The sequence below is a fragment of the Aythya ferina genome (assembly GCF_964211825.1).
Source record: "Aythya ferina genome assembly, chromosome: 1".
Taxonomy (NCBI): Eukaryota; Metazoa; Chordata; class Aves; order Anseriformes; family Anatidae; genus Aythya; species Aythya ferina.
Genome location: NC_140296.1, coordinates 110,407,593 through 110,421,291, shown reverse-complemented (window position 1 = coordinate 110,421,291; position 13,699 = coordinate 110,407,593). Strand labels below are relative to the sequence as shown.

The following is a 13,699-nucleotide window of genomic DNA, read 5'->3' as shown; positions in this document are numbered from 1 at the left end:
GTTTCTCACCAGCACTCATCAGGAGAGAGATGCCTAAAGGGAGCTTGCTTGGATGCAAAACATGGGTTGTGCTGGCCACAGGTGGCCATGGGCTGCAAAGCAGTGAGATGGTGTGTGACCTACTCCAGCAGCTCCTGAGCCAGATATGGCTCATGTGGTCTGTGGTGTAAGAGTCACAAACAGCTTTGAGGAGACAGAAGACTCCATCCCATCCCTTTGTTAGGGGCGTTTTTCTTTTTTGTTCTAGTGACAGTCGCACTACATCCAGAAACGTGTGTAATGTAGTTGTGAGGGGGGCATGGTAAATGCTGAAAGGGGAGATGTGGATGTGCTTGGAAATTGCCGGATGGACCAGACCCGTGGACAAAGTTGTGATGCTTTGATCCAGGTGCTCAGTGGAACAACCCTCAGGGACCATCATATAAAACAGTGCAGAGCATGGATGTACACACTGAGAGCATTTTCCAGCAACCCCTTTGTAGGAAGGCTAAACCCATAAAACGCTTCCCTGTGACTGTGATCTTGCAGCAAGGATTTGCTCTACACCACTTCCCTTTTGCAATGCGCTTTTTTTGTCTTCACAAAAGGATTCCTTGGCAAAAGGCAGCTGCCAGCTGGCCAGATCTGGCCAAGGGGCTAACGGAAGCATTCAGCTCTACGCCGTTGCACCAGCAGAATTGTCTATTCAAGGAAAAGTCATAGTTTTGACTTTGGTTTTTCATCTGGGATTATTGCTCTAGGACCACTGCCAATATGATTTTTTTTTTCTAGCTACAAGGGAAAAAAATCCTAACATGCTCAAAGCATCCCTCATCCTGGCTTGTACCACTGTTCCTCTTCCTCCCTTCACTCCTTTTGGTCCAAGCGGTCGCTGCCTTCTCAGTGTTGCTTTCCTGCTTTCGTCGCAGGAGTGTAGTGAAACGGTGACCGACCGTTTCATTGTACTCTTGTTTTTACATGGTGAAGGCATTTTAACTTCTGATGGCTTTAACAACACCATCCTCCCCTCCTCTTTCCTTTTTTAAACCACCTCTAAACCTTAGGGATGGAACTGGCTGACAGGATTCCTTTAATTATCCTCCCTCCACATGCTCATCTCTTCCACGGTGCCTTCAAGGGACACCACCATGAAAGGTGCTGTACACACAAGCGGCATGTCCAAATTGAAGCTGAGAACAAAAACAAAATGTCAAAAAAATCCACCATTAAAGAAATTAATAACAAATACACCAGGCGCATTTCATACGCCCCATTAGTCAGTAGTGCTCAGATACCATGGTGATGAGCATCCTATAAATATTTCCACAGCAGCAAAACTGCCTTAAAGGGACCACACAACAGCTGATGTGCACCTGAACGGAGCGCCCTGTGGAAGTCCTGTCTGTGCTGCCTGGCACCTGTGCCCCATGCCCAGAGAGGAAGCCAGCACCGTCTGTTTTTCTCTGCCCTGCCACAAGAACCGAGAGCAATTCAGCCCTGGTATTATTCCCAAAACTCTGTGATTTGACCCAAACATGTTGCTGGGCACTAGGGCAGTCTGCTCTTGGCTGTTCAGGGGTCGTTCAAAGCCATGAACACCACATGCATCAGCTACAAATCGTCCACATCATGCGAGCTTTGCGTAGCACAGCCACCGCTTCTGCAGACAGCAAGTTGGAGCTGTGGCTCACGGGGAGCCCAACATCTCCTTGTTTATCCTCCCAGAGGCAAATGTTTGTGGAGAAGGGTGGCACCTGATCAGGTCATTAGGCACTTGGGAACTTACAGAGCAAAAAGAAGCTGAGCAAGAGCAATGGGGATGGAGGGGAAAGAAAAACACACTCAGATGTTTAGGGTGCAGCAGCCAGCTTCCACCCACGCAGGAGGAGAGCTTTGTATGTCCTGCCCTTGATGCAACCACCACCAGGAGTTTGTTTTCACAAACCCTACTTGTCTTGAAAGCTACAACTCACACCTCAGTACCTCGTCTGAGAAGAAAAGCATAACCCTGTTATTAATCTGTGGGCAGCATCACCTGGAGGGTGATTCTTCACACACCTGCTGCTGTTCAGAAATAGATGGAAAACTTCATATTGCAAAATAATTTCCAGAGAACAGCAGCTCCAATGGAAAATGGGGCATAAAAACAGAGAGAAATTATCCTGTGGGGGGGAAAAAAAAAAAAAAGAAAAAAAGAAAAAAAAAGCTGAGCTGGCCTTGATGCTGAGAGCCCAGTTCAAGGTTGCTCAGAGCGCTGATACAATGCAGCTAGAAACTACTTGCAGCTACCTCCTTACAGATTTTCCATGTGGACAGGCTAGGGAGTAGGAAGAAAAATAAACAAACAAAAAAGCTATTTCTTGCCTACTTCTTAGTACATCCCTAGCACCAGGAATTGGAAAAGGATGGGATTAGGACTTGATTGGGCTTGAGCTCCTCCTAGGACAGCTGTAGCTGGTCACTAGATAAGGCAGAGGAGGACAATGAGGAGGGTATATATACATGCCTTGGTGCCTGTGCTGAGGTGTTTTTTTGGTGAAAGGATAAAGTTGGTCCCACAGGAGGATTTTGGGGGGCTGGGGATATAGCTCTTCTGATGAAAGAGTGGTGTTACGTGGCTGGACTGGCTGTAGGATGGGTGGACATGTAGAGATCTCCTGCCCTGCTCAAGGAACTGCTGCTCATGAGCTCTGTTGCTGCAGGCAAGTTTTCCTCCCCTCCTGTGTCTCCCACAGCACCTTGCACGTTTTCTAGCCTAGTCCTTGCATGGTAGTTCCTGAGTGTGTCCCCAGTGCATTTTGTTTCCATTAATTACACTTCCTAAATGATATCTTAAGGTCCGGGGTGAGTGGTGATGTCGAAGTGCATGAGCAGTACAGAGACGTGGTGCTGTCCCTCCAGTGCTGAGGGATGACAGCGCATTACTCGCCCGCCCTATTTACACAGAGGCTAATCAGCTCTCGCTGGAGTTTCTTTCTGATCCCCGGGCCTATCTCGAGGGAAGCACAATGCCAGCTGACAAAACATGCATATTTTTGCTTTCAGAAACTATTACGCTTTGCGACTGTCACCCAGACCTTGAGCTTTTTGGTTGCCAGGGAAACCCAGCAGGAGACGACCTGCACACAGCTGCCAACTGGTGCCAAACCGGGACTTCCAGAAATGCCCACCCCAGTCTGAGGGATATTATCTTGAGGAATAAGGCTATTTATGGTCCAGGAGATATTTCCTGCTGAAATAAGACCATCTGGGAGGTTTTGCTCTTCGAGCTGGAAGTACTGGCTAGGCAGTGGCAAAGCAGCAGAGAGACTTGTAGTGCTCCGATAATATCGGTGGCTGCTGGTGTAACCACAGCCCCATCCAGATAACGTGAGGTGGAGTCCATGGGGGTTTTGTACAGTGTCAGCTCTGGGTTTGAAATACTCAGTCTCTCAGGAGCCATTGGCTAAGGTCATCAGAGGCTTGAGTCGATGTGGTTCTCTCCAGGTGGGATAGGTGGAGACCTCTCTGAGGCCCACCATAAAAAAGGGGTGTGCTGCGTTGTTCCAGAGGAACATCAGGGCCCACGTTTCCTTCCACAGCAAGGGGATCCTGTGCTGTTGTTCTCATCAGAAATACTTCTTTATGCTCCTTTTATATGTTACACCATGTGTTGGCAGGCAGGTGTTGGAGAACCTCACTCAGATTTTCTCTGTGCCAGTTAGAGCCCAGCCAGCATAGAAGATAAAAGGCAATGCTGCATTTTAAGATGTGGTGGTACTAAAAAGCCCTGCCTGTTTCTCTAGCCCCTGGACGTGACTGGTGGTGAACTTTCAGTGATGCTCAGAGGGCGAAGGGTGCAGTTCATAGGATGCAGGCCATGGGCTCGTGCCCTGTGCTGCCACATGTGGTGGTGGTGATTCTGATGAGGAAGAAGGGGGACATGCACGTGGTCCTGAGGAAGCCAGATGTGCGTGTGTTCCCCTTCTGGTGTGGCAGGATGATGCTTTAAAGATGTGAGCTGCAGCTCTTTCTCCTGACACTAAAAGAACAGGCTGACAAGCTGCTGTCAGGGAAATGCTGCCTAACTCCCTTTCCCCCAATAATTTCCCTGCAGTGAAACTGCAGTGCAGGGGAATCAAATAGTGACAGAAAACAAGGGGGGATAGGTGTTTTTTTTTTCCTTTTTTTTTTTTTTTTTTTCAAATGTGCATCTGTATTGGGAGCCATGTGCGCTCCAGTAAATCTCACCAGTTCAAAGAAATGTTTTTAGTGTTCACATCCAACCTTTAATGCTCCCCCCCCTCTGCTTAAGAAACAACAAAGCCTTGAAGATGCTCCCAGCTTGCATAGTATTAAAAAGACAACTTGGCTGAAGTGGAAAACAGCGTCTCATGTTTTCCTTTGGGTTACTTGTGAAGAAAGCCACTTTGCTACTCTTTTATGTGGGGCTGTGAAAAGTCCGCTTTGCAAGGTGAGCTGTAAGTGGAGGGGGGGGAAGGAGGAGGCAGAAGAGGGCTGGGATTACAACACATCCTCGTGGCAAGCAGTTTGTGCCCAGAGCTGCATTGAAATAACCTTGGTGGACACATTACCATTGAAACCTCCTGGCAGGCTACTTGCCTCACTTGTTTTACTTAGGTAGTTGGCTGATGTTCACTGATGCTTTCCTTCCCCATCTCTACAGACTGGAGAGGATTTTCTGGGTGTGCAGAGGGCCAAGACGGCTGCAGCTTCCCATCAGCTCCATCCTGCAGGACTGGTGCCTCTCCTCATCACCCAGTGCTGGGGTGGATGTGTGCACGCATGGCTCTGCCACTGTGTAATGCTCACGGTATCTTTCCCTCTAAGGCAAGTTGTCATGACTGACTTTTTTTGAGACTTTTATTCTAAAAACCCATGTTTGTCATCCTAGCTCCTGCCAGACTTCAGTGAGGGTCCCAATAAGAGTTTTTAGAGGGGGATTTCCCTTCTTGTCTTAATCTGACTCTGCACATACAAACAAATCTTTCATGGTTGTTGTCTTTCACATTAGTTTCTGTGCTTGGTAATGCATGTATCCTTACATTGTTCATAACCCCAAAGAACTCAGCGATATCTGGATATAAATCCCATCCCACCTTCATTCCCCATGCGTCCTGCAGCAGACAGGGAGCCACTGTGCCATCCCTGAGCACCACCTGTCAGCAAATTTTTGGCAAGGGCAGGGTGGTTTTGCTTCACAAAACCAGCATGAAAGAAGGGGTTAAGCTAATCTGGTTTGCAGGGAAGGTCTGAGAGGAGGTTGAAGGCAGTACCTGAGCTCTGAAGATTGCTACTCACCAGTCTTCAAAGCTGGTTTTATCCAGAAAAGATGAGTTTGGGCTGTGTAGAACAATCTAAAAGCTTGACAGACTAAACAGGGAAGGGAAGTGAGGAATTTAGGGTAAGGGAAACAGTCAGTCAAGGGTACAGACAATGCCTGTGTGACTGTCTGGAGGAGTCTGAGGCTCTGGTTTAGCACACCTGGCAGTGTTGCTGGAGAGGATGCTTCTCTTCAGGGAGGGGATGCTGTGATATCCCTCCCCACAGCACATATAGACAGAAAGCAGAAAGAACTGAGGAGGAACCACTCGTGTCTCTCAGGTCTGCAACCAAGACAGGCTAGCCAGCCCTTGGTTAACATTCAAAGCAGAGCATCTTGTTGTTAGAGTGGACACAAATTGCTTTAAGGCAAATCTTCAGGATTTCATTTTGCGTTCCAGAATGTAACAGCTGCTCAGGCGAAGTTTTGCTCAGGAGCTGGAAGCCCTGCAAGGTTTTGCCCATGAGTTCTGGCTTGGGTCATCAAGGTTAATCTAAACAATTGTCTTGGCCTTTACTTCAAACGGCTTAGGTCTGTTTCACTTGGAGATGATTTTTGCCCTGAGATCTATAGGTCTGGATTTTCTTGCTTGTTTTTGTTGTTTTTCTTTTTTTGAGGGCCTTCTGTTCTCAAAAAGACAAAAAAAAAAAAAAAAAAAGGTCCTGGGGTAGAATGGCAGCTAGCTTTCTGCACAGAGGAAGCAAGGCAGAGAGACTTAAAATACATTAAACACTTTTTTTATAAGGTACAGCAAATTTGCTATCATTCAGTCCTCAGGAATTGCCTTGCACAGGGGAAGAATTGATGGCATTAATGCCAGCTGTAACTCTCTTATTTTTGGTAACAAGGCATCACTTAAAGGCAGATTAATTCAGAGCCACGCTCCTATGAGACCAGTGTCCTTTTGCTGGTTTAGGAATCCTCTGTCACCTGGGTTTTGTGTTCAGTGGTGTACGTCAGGAGCCGAGCAATGGCTCAAAGCACACGCCTGTTTTGCTGCAAGAAGGCATGGAAGGTGTGCCCATATAGGTTAATTATCAAGGGACACCGTCTTCAAGCGCCGTCAGACTGTTTTCGAATGTGATCGTGACACCTGAGAGGATGATCTTTGAGAGATCAGAGGGAGGAAATTATTCTATTGCTTTGCACTTCTGAGTGCAGTTTGGCTACAGTCAAATTAGCTGCTTCAGCCTGCACTGTCAGTTTGCTCTCATCTCTTTCCTCTTGTTGTATTATTAATAATAAAAATTTAAAAAAATAATAAAATAAGCTAAATACGGTGGTAAAGACCCACCTGCATGGGGCAGGGCTGAAGCCAGCAACAGCCTGCAAGCAATTTTTGACAGTGACCAGTGCCTGAGTATCCCACACAGGGACGTGTCCATCCCTGGGGATGGCAGGAGCTGCCTGAAGGCATGTGGAAGGCAGGGCTAATAGATTTGAGTGAGCTCATCTGCTTCGTGCTCCCTGCCCTCCCTCCCTCCCTCTCTCCTTATGCAGCTGCTTTTAGTAATGAAGCTGGCAGCATTAGAAAGTCACCAGAAGTAGCCCAGCTGCCTCCGTCAGTTCACAGGGAGAGCGACTTTGTAGCTGCTCTCAGTCAGTCCATTAATTGCACATAATAAGGCATTTAGTGACAGAAGGATGGTTGATGAGCCTTAGCTGAAATAACAAGGGCCTGCCAAGAGCTGTGCTGGCTTTGTTGGGGAGGAGCGTGGAGGGTCCTAGCACTGAAGTGCAGATCCGCGTGTCGACGAGAGCAGTGGCAACCTGCTGGTCCCTGACTTGCACGGCACCTCCGTGGCCCAGCACATGGCAGAGAAACAACACCTTGGTGTCTCGAGGCCCGTGGCTGGGACACCTGCAGGTTGGTAAAGCCTGGGCTGTTGTCTTGCAGCCGCCCGTGCAGCTGGCGCATCCCTCACCTGCGAGGTCTGTGCTAGCAGTTGGCAGGTGGTGTTTCTTTGTCTGCGTGAGCGCTTGGGAGTGTCAACATTTCTCCAGGCTAGTTTACTGTTCGTCTTTGCTATGGTTATTTTCTTTTAAATGTTTCAGTCCTGAGCAGCACTGCTTCTTCTAGAGCAAGCCCCAGCTCGGAGGCAGGCGCAGACCTTTTATACCACACTATCCAACAGCAGTGCCTGCCTTTGCTTGGCTCTTCTCCCCTCCCATGACCCTTGGAGGGTGAAGGTTCGGCAGGGAGGAGCAGGGCAGCTTGCTTTGCGGGCATGCCTTGCTTGTGTACGGCTGGAGCAAAGGAAGAGGGCAGGGGCTATGAACATGCAGCAGGGCTGAGGCCCTGAGCAGCAACCTACCCACTGCTTTTGGGTTTGCTCTGCTTGCCTGTGCCTGACAGCAGGAGCTGGAAAGCTCTCCCTCCTTCTCCCTAAAGGCTACAGCCTCCCTCTTCCACTCACATAGTCTGGACAGCATTGCTCTTTTAGGATTTGTGAGGTTTTGCCTTAAGCTTTTTAAAGCCTGGTGACTTGTGGCAAACACCACCTATAAGGCTGAGAAGCTCTGTAGTTTGAGTTTTCCTTTCCTGCAGGGAAATGCGTCTACAAAGCACCTAGCAGCTCAAGTCCTGGGTATATCTCAGCAGATCTCTGCTGGGATGGAGGGAGTGTATGCACAGAAAAGTGCAACTTTAGCTGACAAATAATTTTTGTTTCTTAGGAAAAAAAAAAAAAAAGAAAAAAAAAAGAAAAAAAATGGGGTGGGGGAATGTTGCAATTCATTTGGTATTTGGGTTTTTGGAAGTTTGATCAGGAACCAGCAAAATGTCCATTTTGGAGTGTTACCCTGAGTAGGAGCAGGGATGCTGGAGACAGTGTATGTGTAAAGAAAAACCTGGACCGAGTCTGACACAGATGTGGACAAGGCTGCCCTTGCTGTGTGATCACTCAGGTGTTGGCAATTTTGGATAGAGACCCCTGTTAGGAGGGTCAGAGACTTCAGCTTGGGCAGTGGCAATCCTGCTAGGTGCCTGGGCATGTACTCTTAGCTGAGTACTTGTTCTCATGCTGTGCCCTTCAAAGCTATCTCAGAGCCTGTGTTTTCTTTTAAACAACACATTCCTGAGGCTTTTCCAGAGCTGCTTGTGGAGGAATGTTTGGCAGTACCACAACCATCTTGGCTTTCCCACCTCTGCTGGATAAAGCAGACCTCCCCCCAAAAAGCTGACTGTGCTCCTCCTCAAAGGGCGACAGGGCACGGCCATGGATCACAGCCACATGGGCACAATTACAAATAAAAAACGCAGCATCCTGTCTTGGAAACCAATTGGAAAGGGGTCTGCCACTCCTCCCTGCCAGCAGCACAGACAGCTGAGCAAATGGTTGCCCAAAGACATGCACGATAACCTCCTGGCTCTCCCCCTCCGCTCTTCCTCCTGTGCCATGCCCAGGAGGTGCAGGATGTGAGCGCAGCACCCCAGCCTGCTGCAGCTGTGCACATCTCTGCCCCTGGTATGCTGGGATGGTGTGCTCTCACCTGCTGCCCTGAGCTGCTGTAAAACCTGAGCTGAAAAGGTAAAGCCTGGCCAGAATGATGCTAAATGAGCTGAAAATTCAGATCCTCGTGCCTGTGTCTGGAGCACAGAGCTTCCTGGCATGAGGCTGCTTGTGGTCAGACAGGACCATTGAGGAGAGCCAGCTCTCGGATGTGAAACCCCTGCAGGGAACGGTGATGATCTAGCAAGTGGCCCTTACCTGCTGATCCGTGCTGGACCTCTGCCCCTCACCACTCTGGATCCAGCTGAGCTGCTGGAAAGGAGGCAGAAGGCAATGCCAAGGGGCTGAGAGCTCTGGCCTCAGCCACAGGGCATGAAGGGGCACGTGGACCTCTGGGTCCTGGTGGCCATCTAGCACTGGTGGCATCAAGCCACTCATCTGGACAGGTCTGGCGGTGCCCCCTGCTAAGGTGAAGCCAGACACTGCTGGCTGGGGCCTTCCTCTCTGTTGCTTGTAACGCTGCCAGGCTCAGAGCATTGCAGCTGAGTATTGCCATGCCAAATGTCTGCCCCAGGCTAGCTTTTTCTCTCGTTCCTTTAAACGGAAGCTTCAGCTCAAATGGTTCAGTTGTTCCTCAGAGTGAGGAAAAATATGTTAATAAAAAGTCTCGCTATGCTTGAGAAACACAAGCGTCTCCAGACCCAGTGGGGAGCTCTGCTGCCAGCCCTGCACCTACCTCTAACACAGAGTCGTGAGGCACTGCCCAGCCAGCCGCCCCTGCTGTACACACTGCATGCCTCTCGTGTTTTGGGAGCTGTGAGATGCTGGGCTCTCCTTTGGAGGAGCGTGGAGCTGTCTGAGCATATCAAGTGCTAGATAACGAAACTCATTACCTAGGCATTTTGTATAACGAATAGCAGCAGATCTGTCTCAGTCTCCCCTCTCTCTCCCTGCTCTCTTTTATAGGTCTGCTGTGAAAATCAGATCATTAATATCTGATGTGAACCCAGACACTGTAAACACGAGCTCAAGAGAGCCCATGAAGAGATTATTGACCCTTTCTTCAAGGAGCCTGCTGGCACAGAAGATGAGGGAAACATCCTTGCTTCCTGAACGGCAAGGTTAAAATGATGCTGTGCATGTGTTCATCAGCGAGGCCCATCCAGCTCAGGTACTAAATCAGGTAGGAAACCCAAAAAGAAAAGCATGCTAATGAACAAAGTCTTCCTTCCCTCTTCAGCGTCAGCTGCTGTTGCTCTGGTCGGTGAGAAGAATTCTAGTTATTTGTTCCTGGCTGCCGGACCTTAGCTTCTGGGCTGTTGTCTCTTATTTGTTTCTGGTTGCCTGGCTCCTCGGAGTGACCTATCCATTCCTGTGTGTTTCAGTACTCTGCTATACAGACAATGCTCTCCCCTCTGCCACCAAAAAATGACAGTATTGTCCCCGTATGTCTGTGCTAAGGCTGCCTACCAGCTCCTTTCTACTCAGGCTGCCCGTCTTCTTCACCTGTGTGCGCTAATCCGCAGCTCTGCAGGCTTAACTGTTAATTTTCCACTAGCATATGTCTTCTGGGAAGTCCAGATGGATGAGATCTACTGTCCCGCCTTTCTCTAGAGAAGTAGTTCACCAAAACAGTATCACTGCTGCAGAACATGACGTAACTGCTTTAAAGCCCAGCTTGTGTCTGAATTTTATTCACCTTTGTCTTCCATGCAGGCCTTCCCTTAACACAAGGTGTTCAAGGCCTTCATGCTTAGATGCTGCCTGCATGCATGTGTACCTATTGCATGCTGTCCTCCTGTCATCTAGTGCTGTAGCTCCTTTTCCCCTGCTTGTTAGGTCCCTGATGAAGCCCTGCTGCCAGCCCCTTGTTTCTGCCTTGTTTTGTTCATCTCTCTGAACGTTGATGTGGATCCTGCCTGCCCAGCCCCTCCATGCACTTGAGCATGGCAGCCCTTCAATCCCAGCTGGGAAGGTCCACTTCCAAGCCCTTGTTCCTATCTCCCCCTGCTTTCTTGCACCCCATCTTCCTCCTCACTGAGAACTCAGCCTGGTATTTCCTTCCTTTGAGAAGTCATCTCTCAAATTTTTTTGATTAACAACAACAAAAACACCTGAGTGCTTTGCAGTCTGCTGGAGAGGTGTGGGGCTTTCTTCCCGTTTAGCACTGAGATCACTTTCTACATCCTCTTCCAGCCGTCTTTTCAGTGTTGTCACAGCTGTAGAGGCAGTGAGCTGGGATGGATTTGTCTTGCTTGCTAGCATCAAAGGTGTGTATGACTCGCTTACTCATTATTCCCAGAGCGTATGTCCCAGAATTGCATTATCGCTCCCTTGCCACAGCTTGATGCTGTTCGTTCCTATTGAACAACCAGTCTGAGAAGGATTTTGGAGGTTGTGACGGAGGCTCTGCTTTCCAGATACAGAACCCTCGGAGGTCTGTCTGGCATTCCTTATTCCAAGAACAACTTTTTGCAGTAAAATGGCGCTTGTTTAAGCAGGCTTTGCTCGCTGAGCAGTAGCGTGCTTTGTGTGGTCGCCCTGTGCTCCTCATTATTCATCACTTGGAATCTTTTTGTCGTTTATGCACTGCACCAGCCCTGAGATTTGCATTTGCTTTTCTTGTGATGAAAATGCTGAAAAGTGTCAGGTCTCAAGCAGCTCCCTGAAGAACCCTGCTAGCAATACTGACGTTTGAAGATGATTCACCACTGGCAGTTACTGGTTAAGAACTGTCAGCCAGTGCTTAATCTGGTTAATGTGTGGTTTATTGATATTATATAGTGCTAATTTTTTAATCAGGATGTTGTACAGTCTGGTGTCAAATGCCTTACAACAGTCCTCCCTGAAGCTGACTTAGAGTCAGCCTTAGAGTCAAGTGGTAGGTGTGACAACTGCCAAGTAGATGTGTCATCTCATCAGAGAGGGCCAACAAAACTAACAGAGCCAGTTGTTAAATATATTCCTGTCTTCTGATTTGCCATCATCTGAGACCCACTATGAAACTCTCAGGAACTTCATTCCCAGTTTGCTGGGCCTGTTGCTACCTCAGCGTGTGCTGCCATATCCCTTAGCACAGAAGGAGCTTCCTGGCATTTGGACTGATGCTTTCCTTCCTGCAGCTCTCCTCCACGTGGTGTTAGGATGTGGACTGTCTTCAACCAGTGTACTTGATACTCAAGCCTGGGCAGCCCTCAGGGAGGACTGGACACATGGCAGATTGTCCTCAACATCCTCCATCTCCAAAGGCAGTTGAATGTGTAACCAGCTGTCTAATCCCCCCTGCTCCTGCTGATGCATGCAAGGCATGAACCTGGGCTCTGAAGAGCACTCAGTGCTATCAGGAGGCATTTGCTCATCCCCAGACCAAACCTCAGGCTACAGCCTGATGCACCCAACCAACTATCTCAGCTTGGAGAAGATCAGCAACACAACAAACTTCCCTGGCCCACAGTGGGGCTAGGTGAGACCTTGCTTTGGGGGGCTCCTGGGGTGCAGATGGGCCTCTGGCTACTGCTCTGGGGTCTATGCTCTCCTCTCTGCAGCCTCACCACAGCTACACAACTTGCTGAGCGTAAATCAGCTGGTAATCACACCCAGTGATAAATAGTAAGAGACAGGAGTTCGTCACAAACAAATGAGCCTCAACTAACCTCATTTCCTTTTTTTGACAGGATAACAAGCTTAGAGGATAAATTCTTCCCTGCCAGAATTTTTCTCTGCTGCCAGCCACCTCAGCAATTAGCAAAGCCCCATCCTTCCTCTTTGCTGACTTCCAAGATGCTTGAGGCAGAGGTGGGTTCAGGCCACCCTCCCTGAGTTCTGGATTCAGTCCCACAAGCTTTTTTCCCTGTGGGCTGGTGTAGACATTCCCTACCCTCCCACTGTATTCTCTGGAGATGCTTTAGATGCATCTGGATGCCTCTCCTGGCTGGTCAGCACCCCACTGGGCTCCCACACTGTGCATCAGGCTCTCTTGTACCTGTTGCTGAGCTGGCTGGACAAACTCAACCCAAAGCACGAAATCTGTTGGATGTCTTTTCAGGCATGGTAGGATAAGGTGTGGATGCTGAACTGCATGGCCATGCTTGGGAAGGGACTGCCTCAACCTTGCTTGGGGCAGGCTGCAGCAAAGGAGCCCAGGCATGTGTGCCCCTTGCATGGGTGGCAATGAGCTGCTGTCTTCCTTGCAGCCCCTCGGTGCTGCCTCTGCAAGGATGCTCCATCCACAGCTGTGGCCCCAGCTTTTGGCAACATTGTCTTCCAAGGAAGCAGCCCAAAGTCTCTCCAACCCTTCCTAGGATCAGTGTCCTTTGAGGGCCTCCCAAACAGCCAGAGCTGCCTGGGGAGGCTTAAGGCCAAGAGATCTGATGAGAATTGAGCCCAGCTCACTGATGGCACAAGGAGCTCTGCACCCTCAGTCAGGGTTTTGCGCTTGATGTCCTCAGCCAGACCAAAGCAGAGCAGCAACCAAGGTGGGTTTTGGCAGTGCAGGGGTATGCAGCTGTGTGCTACAGGTTCATGTTTCCATTCCTGGGAGCAGGTTGAAGCAAGAGCAAGCACAGGAAAGTCCCTCGTAGCCAGCTAAAGCTGCAAAATGCTGTCTCAGCAGGGGAAGCTGCTTGTGTTCCAGTGAGAAGCCTGGGAGAGCTCTGTGACAACACAGGGACAGGACAGCATGGAGCTTGTGTCCATCCAAAACCCTACAGCAGGCATGGCACCTGCCAAGCCATCAGGCCCAGCTGGTAAGTCAGCAAGAAAGAGGCTTTTTCTTCTGAAACCTTCCAGAGTATCCAAAGTGACTGCTCATGGGGAACCTGGCAGTTCTGGTAAGTAAATTAGCAAGAAACAATGTGCCTCAGGATCTTCGTTACCCCCTCAGCCTAACAACACCCAACCCCTAAATTCTCTTTACACAGTATGTTTGCTCAAACTGGAGCAGCTC

General features: G+C 49.2%; 1 long non-coding RNA gene across 1 annotated transcript; it reads left to right on the top strand.

The window, feature by feature from the left end:
- The first annotated feature begins 4,673 nt into the window (after positions 1 to 4,673).
- On the top strand, positions 4,674 to 13,486 carry LOC311430532. Its single transcript, XR_014688859.1, has 3 exons — positions 4,674 to 4,809; positions 9,721 to 9,937; positions 13,364 to 13,486. It is a non-coding gene; the product is annotated as an uncharacterized lncRNA (long non-coding RNA).
- Positions 13,487 to 13,699: the final 213 nt, after the last annotated feature.